The sequence below is a fragment of the Arachis ipaensis genome, chromosome B10 (assembly GCF_000816755.2).
Source record: "Arachis ipaensis cultivar K30076 chromosome B10, Araip1.1, whole genome shotgun sequence".
Lineage (NCBI taxonomy): Eukaryota > Viridiplantae > Streptophyta > Magnoliopsida > Fabales > Fabaceae > Arachis > Arachis ipaensis.
Genome location: NC_029794.2, coordinates 37,502,219 through 37,509,907, shown reverse-complemented (window position 1 = coordinate 37,509,907; position 7,689 = coordinate 37,502,219). Strand labels below are relative to the sequence as shown.

General features: G+C 37.9%; 1 long non-coding RNA gene across 1 annotated transcript in view; it reads right to left on the bottom strand.

The window, feature by feature from the left end:
• LOC110267844 overlaps positions 1,771-7,689 on the bottom strand; it is a 16,082-nt gene continuing 10,163 nt past the window's right edge. The window contains exon 3 of the long non-coding RNA XR_002355783.1: positions 1,771-1,857. This is a non-coding gene — a long non-coding RNA (uncharacterized LOC110267844). The remainder of the gene's footprint in view (positions 1,858-7,689) is intronic.

The following is a 7,689-nucleotide window of genomic DNA, read 5'->3' as shown; positions in this document are numbered from 1 at the left end:
ACCTATTTTCTTTGTGTGTGTTTGGATTACAGTTTGTAAACCAGAGTTTGCATAAAATTGATTTTGTAAAATTGATTTTGATGATAAGTTAGTTTGGGTTAACGTGATTTATGTTTGGTAATCTTTGTATTAAAATTGATTATAGTAAAATAAATGTTGTTTGATACCTGCAAAATCAGAATACTATAAAAAATATTTATCATATAAATAAAATAAATATAATAAAAAATAAAAATATAAAAGAGAGTACTATAAATTTTATAATGTCACACAAAAAGAAAATATTCTATAATTTTTTTTAGTATCGTCAGTACTCTTTAATTTAGTATTATTTTAGACTATAAATTTTTATTATTTATGACTCTATTGTTACTTATAATTAATTTTTTATTTATTTTGTCATTTTTTTATAGGATCATAATTTATATTATTCAAAATTTTGATAATAAACGTAATATATAATAATTACAATTATAAATTTTACAAATTCAGAATAAAAAATAAAAAAATTAATACAAAACAAAAATAGAGTACATCAAAGAATAGAAAAAAATTATACAGATAAGAAATAATAAAAATTTCATAAAACAACATATATTATATGAACAAAAAAATACCATAAAACGTAAATAAAATTCATATGAATAAAATCAAATAAAAATAAAAAAATTTCATTTTGTTAGTGATTGAAATAAATCTGAACGATTTTGATGAAAAAAAATGGAACTAAAAAATTATGAAGAAGTAGGAAGAACTACAAAGAATGACCGTAAAGATAATAGTTACTAGTATCATTTTTATAGAAGAAAATAAAGGGTAGGGTTGGTAAAAAAGAAATATTTGAGCTTCTCTTAAACGTGAACGTAAAACGTGAAACGCAGAAGCTACAAATTTGAGCTTCTCCTAAACGTGGGTTCAGAGGCAGAATCAATTCTGCGTTCACAAAGATAAAAATGGCCAAACATAAGAGTGAAGCTTTCAAGAAACTCAAACGTGCTTCTCTCCGCCCCAACGTGTTTGCCAAACACACCCTTTATCCCTTCGTTTGGGCATTTGGGTTTTCTAGTTTGTCCAACAAACCTGAAATAAAAAAGAAAGGCTAAGCCGAAAATAAAAAAATTAACATTTAAAAATTTTCATAGATATCCAAATCTAATAAATATATTCTTCGAGAGGACTGCAGAAATAAAAAAATTAACATTTAGAAAAATTTTACTTTTAATAAAAAAAAGAAAATTCCATGTAATAGTTTTCTAGTATATAAGATCTATTTTATTAAAAAATAGTGCTAACTAATATTCCATATGAATAAAAAAACAATTGAATACTCATGTTATATGACGTAATATTAGAGAATACCGCCAAAATATGTTAAATTGTTATATTATTTATAAAACATGAATAAAACTATATAAGTAGTTTACATGAAAAAATATTTCATTCGTACTCATCAATTATATATATACATATTGATAAAAGTAGAATTTTAATATTAGTGAGACCAAAATTACTCTTTATAATTATTCTTAGGTCGTCATAAAATGCATTATGAAATAATCTAAAATTAAATATTCCAGTATTTTATTTTTTTAGAACTATAATTAAAAACAGTTTAATTATAAGTTTTTCGTTAACATAAAACTCCAATCATAAATTTTGTAAAATGTATTGAATTTATTAAAAATGTAATAGAATTACAAGATTTAATAAGTTAACTAAATCTTTATCATAAATAATATACTAGGATATATAAATAAGTTATTTGAAAAACAAACCTAAAGATAGCAATTTAATAATCATATAAATATAAAGATGTTGAGATTTGTGGATGGAACATGGCCATAAATAATATACTACCTGTTTCGAGGGTTATCTGAAACTGGAGGTCGATCTCGGTTGAGATCCTCTATACGGATCGGTACCGACGTGTCCGGCTGGTAGGAGACGACTGGAGCTGTCGTGTCCGACTTGTTGGACTGGTTGTACTGCTGATCCTTCGTCACCGGAGGGTGGGGGTACCTGCAAGAGACTCCGATGCTTAAGTTAGCATGGGTATTAAACAGGTTTTATGTAGAATCAGAGTATGAGTTATACCTGGGTGCTCCAGTATATTTATAGTAGTTGTAGAGTGACCTTTCTAGATAAGATAAGTTAGTTATCTTATCTTATCTTTATCTTTGAGTTGAGGTCAGCTTATCTTCAAGGGAACCGCCCTTATCTCTATAGGCTTGGACGGCCTTTGGATTTGGGTCGTGTTCCTCTACTTGGGCCCTTTATGGGCTTTCCTGTCGATTTGGCCGAGTTCTTTAAGAAGAAGTCGGTCCGCTTGACCTGAAGAGGTCGGTCGCTTTGTCGTTAATCATCCCAGGTCGGATAGCTCGACCCAGGGTATGAACAGTGCCCCTGCTTGAGGTTGGTCTTTTTTGTCGAGGTTGAGTCCTTAACTTCGGTCCTTCTTGTAGCGAAGCCGAACTCAAGCATTTTATCGACTCCTTTTTGTAGCAGCTTTTGAATGTAGAACGTTTTTTCCTATATAAGCGCGCTCTTTTGTATTAGCGCTTTTTTGGGAATGCAAGCGGTTTTAATATCCGCATTTAATTGGCATTTAATTGCCCCGTTTTCCCTAACTTCTCTATTTTTGAATTTTGCATTCAAGAAACGGTTTCTCTCCTTCGCCCTTTTCGTAACTTCTTCGCACTTATTCATTTTCTGCCTTTCACCCACATTTCAACTTTTCTTGCGACGTCGCTTGGTGATTTTTCTGAAGCTTCTGTTTTTGCCCGGCGTTTTTGTGGTTTTGCGTTTCTTTCTGTGATACTGCTTTTGTTCGTGCTTTTTTGCTCGTGAGAGGGCAATTCCCGATTTCGTCTTCCATCCTCAATTTCCCTGAAGCTTGCTACTTTTTCCAGGTTGGTACTAGCTTTCTTGCTTCTTTCATAGCTTCGTCTTTAGTTTTTTAGTGAAGCTTTGATTTTGCATGTTGGAAAGTTTGAATCTTTTTCGTGGTCTTGTATTCGCTTGTCACTGTAATGTGTTTTTCCTGACTTTTCTTTTACGCATTCTCTTGGCATTTCCGTCGAGGCTTTCTAGGGTTTTGTTGTTGCTTCTGGTTGTTTTTCCTGTCTGATATCGATAGAGAATTTGCATCTGTTCCTCGCTTTGTTTGGAGATTTCTTTTTGATTCTGACAAAGTTTTGCACCTTTTGATGATTTCTATTTGGCGTGTTCGGTGTTAGTGCTTGCTCCTTGCTGATGATTTTTTGCTTGATTTCGAAAAAGTTTGCGCCTTTGCTGTTTTTCCGCCGATAAACTGTAGGAGGATGGACCTTTTGCATTTTTTGCTTCCCTTGTTTTTTGGATTTTACTTTGATGAGTGCCGGGATGTCGGTTGTAGAAATAACTTAAAGACTTTGCTTTGTTTACTGCCTCCAAGGGATGCCCCAAGACCTTTGTCTTAAGTCTTGGGGTTTGCCCTTTTTGTTTATTCATCCGTCGAGATGTTTTGCCCTCTGTCCGAGATGTTTTTGAGTAATCCATTCTTCTTTTTTTTTGTAGGATTTAGTTGACCTCATGTCTTCCCGAAATAACGTTGTAGAGATGCCTTCCCAGGTTCCCGCGGGTATGGCCGATTGGGTGGACTCCATGGTTCTCATGTGTGTCTCGTTGGTTGATTCTGAATTTTGTGCTCAGCTTAGGCAGTTTCACAGTGTCTGTAGTAATTCTGGTAATGAGAAGAACTATGAACTTGTCCCCCCCTCTTCTGACGAGAGAGTCTGCTTTTCAACTCGGGTTGTTGATGGTCGCCCTTTCTTTTATGTTTATGATTTTTTCTTTGGTCAGCTGGGTATCACCCTTCCTTTTACCAAATTTGAAACCGACCTGTTATGGTCTTGTAATGTTGCCCCTTCTCAACTTCACCCCAATTCCTGGGGTTTCATTAAAATTTTCCAATTGCTGTGCAATGGCTTTGGTATTCCTGCTTCCCAGTCTCTCTTTTTCTATCTGTTTGTCTTGACTAAGCCCGGTGTGGTAAAAAAGAAGTCAACTTGGGTCTCCTTTCGTTCTACCCAGGGAAAGAAGGTTTTCTCCATGTTTGACGAGTCGTTCCGTGATTTTAAAAACTACTTTTTCAAGGTTCGAGCTGTTGAAGGAGCTCGGTCCTTTTTTCTGGATGAAAATGACGAACCTGCTTTTTCCTTGGAATGGCAAAAAGATGTAAGGGTCTCCAGGTATTCGTGGGAGATGTTGGATGATGTTGAGCGAGCCTTTGTGACTATCCTAGAAGAACGCTGGGGTCAAGCTCCCCATCTCGACACAAAGAAATTTCTAACCAATCCTTCTCTTCTTCAAACTGAACTGGGTATCTTTGCGTATTCTTTATTATCCGTGTATGTTGCTTGTAGCTGTCTTTCCGACTTGTCTGACTTGTAACTGATTTTCTATTTTATTTGCAAAGGCAATGAAGAATAGTGAATACATGAAAGCTTTTAAGAGGGCGCAGAGGGCGACTGCTGCCAGAAATGCTGCTGCCAAGGCAGCTGGGGAGGGATCCTCCCAAGTGCGCGAGAAGCCATCAGTGCAGAGTTTCGCCGGGGTGAAGAAAGTGATCCCTACACCCCGAGTTCGTTTGGTAGATCCTCACATTACCTCTGCTGCTCCTCTCAATAAAAAATAAAAGACTGTTGAACCCTTTGACCTCGATGCTCCTGATTTTAATGCTATTGAATTCGTGGATCAACAAATCGGTCCCTACGGCGCTCTCTCCATGGACGATGTGTCCATCCTCCATCACTTGGAATTTATGGCCCGAAATCATGTGAAGATGGCGTATATGTCGGCTGCCATATATCGGACTGCTCAGAATCTCCCTCTCCACACTACTAAAGCGTTTATGGAGGAGGCGAAATAAGAGTTTGATCGGATGAAGGAGTTAAAGGAGGAGCTTGAGACGAAGGTAGCCAAGTTGGAGAAGGACTTGAAGAATGAGGAGGCGAGTTCTCATTCATTGGCGGCTTCTTTGAGGTTGGCTGAGGACGCAGTCCTGATGTACAAGGAGAGTTACCTTTCATCTTATCGGGAGGTGATGCGCTTGAGCGGGGAGCTTGACAGTGTTCGAGAAGATTATGCTGAGCTCCAAAGTCATCTCGTTGGCAGCGTGACTGCTGCTTATGAGAACTTGAGGAAGCAAGTTCAGGTCATTGCTCCCGAAGCCGACCTCACCCTTTTTAGCCTGGATAATATAGTCAGGGATGGCAAGATTGTCCCTGATGATGAGGGTGATGATGATGATGTTGTTCCTCCCCCTGTGTCTTCTACCAAAGTGCCGACCTCTTCGGTTCCTCCTGCTGTGCCCGACTCGGATTGTCAGATCCTGAATCGGGAGGATGGAACTGTGGATGCTGTGCCGATTCAGACTCGCCCTCCTTCTTCTTGTCCTGATGCTGCCGAGAAGGCTCTCGATGCTTGTTGATCTCTTCTTAAAAATTTGTGTAGTTGGCCCGGCTTGTGGGCTCTTTTAGAACTTTTTTATTTATTTACTGACGCTTCTTAGTTGCTTGTCTAGCAACTTTTTATTTTGAAAAATAAAAGATAACTTATTATCTCTTTGTGGTAGGTTTTGGTGGCCTTCGAGGCCTTATAACTTTATAGAGTAGAAGCAGTTGTTTGACTTGACATCTTTTTTGTTTTTCTATTGATGTTCGAAATCATGCTGCTCGACCTCCTTGGATTACTTTGCTTTATTTGCTTGTATCTTGGATCCTTTGAGGCTGTGATTGTATAGATCCAACTTGTTACTCGGTTTTCTGTATTTGTGACCGATTCCTTTGCGTTGGTCCCCTTCTAAGTTATTTTCGTAGTCCTCTTTTTTGGATCTTTGTCAGATCTCTTTCAGGGGCTATTTTGATAACTTTTTAGTAGTAGGAGTCCGACTTGGTTGTATCGGTCTCCTTTAAGTTATTTTTTGTAGTCCTCTTTCTTGGATCTTTGTCAGATCTCTTTCAAGGACTACTTTGATAACTTTTTAGTAGTAGGAGTCCGACTTGGTTATGTCGGTCTCCCTTAAGTTATTTTTTGTAGTCCTCTTTCTTGGATCTTTGTCAGATCTCTTTCAGGGACTACTTTGATAACTTTTTGGTAGTAGGAGTCTGACTTGGTTATGTCGGTTTCCCTTAAGTTATTTTTTGTAGTCCTCTTTCTTGGATCTTTGTCAGATCTCTTTCAGGGACTACTTTGATAACTTTTTGGTAGTAGGAGTCCGACGACTTGGTTATGTCGGTCTCCCTTAAGTTATTTTTGTAGTCCTCTTTCTTGGATCTTTGTCAGATCTCTTTCAGGGACTACTTTGATAACTTTTTGGTAGTAGGAGTCCGACTTGGTTATGTCGGTCTCCCTTAAGTTATTTTTTGTAGTCCTCTTTCTTGGATCTTTGTCAGATCTCTTTCAGGGACTACTTTAATAACTTTTCATTTTGGGCTGACTTTGTTATGTCGGGCCCTTCTAAGTTAAAGTAATCCTCTTTAATAGGGTTGGCCAGACCTCTTTCCAGGGTTTACTTATAACTTGGTTTGACTTGGTTCGACTTCTTAATGTTCGACCAGTCTCTAAGTTATTCTTTTAGCGATCCGTAAGACCTCGTCAGGTTCTTTTTTAGATCACTTTCGATAACTTCTTACATTATTCTGTGTTCATCTTTGCCGATTTGTAGAAAGTGGTTGTCATCTCTAGATCGTCCTTTGGGTGAATCGCATTTTCACCTTTATCAGACGGTTGTCTTTATCGTGATCGTGCAGTGAAATTCTTTTTCACTTTCTGCCGATCTGTTGCTTTATAATCGGACGATGAATGCTTCAGATTAATGCATCTTGAAATCTTTGTAGAATATCTAGAATATATTTTATTTAAAGGAAAAGTGCAAATAGATACATATGGAATTGTCTGAGTCTCAACTTGGTGCCTCATTAAAAAACCTTTTCAGGAAAAAGAGTGCATCCAATGATGAGATCTTTTATCTCTTCTTAACTGTAGTACCTTCTTAGGTTGCAAGCGTGCCACGACCTGGGAAGCTCTCGTCCATCGAGTTCAGACAGTCTGTAGTAGCCCTTTCCAAGTACTTCTACAACTCGGTAGGGTCCTTTTCAGTTTGCTGCCAGCTTTCCTTCTCCTGGTCGAGTTGTTCCGATATCATTTCGGATTAGGATGAGATTATTCTCTGCAAAACTTCTTGGCACTACCTTTTGATTATTTCTGGAAGCCATTCGGTGCTTTAGAGCTTCTTCCCTGATCCGAGCTCTTTCCTGGAGTTCGGGTAACAAGTCGAGCTCTTCTCTCTGAAGTTGGGAGTTTGCTCCCTCATTGTAGTGAACTACTCTGGGCGACCCTTCCTCAATCTCTACTGGAATCATCGCCTCTATTCCGTATGCTAATCGAAAGGGGGATTCCTTCGTGGTAGAATGTGGCGTTGTTCGATATGCCTATAGGACCTATGGAAGCTCTTCTGCCCAGGCTCCCTTTGCATCTTGTAATCTCCGTTTTAATCCGGCCAGTATGACTTTGTTAGCAGCTTCGGCCTGTCCGTTGGCTTGTGGGTGTTCAACGGAGGTGTACTGGTGCTTTATATTCAAGTCGGCTACTAGTTTTCAGAAGCCTGCATATGTGAATTGAGTGCCATTGTCTGTGGTTATTGAATAT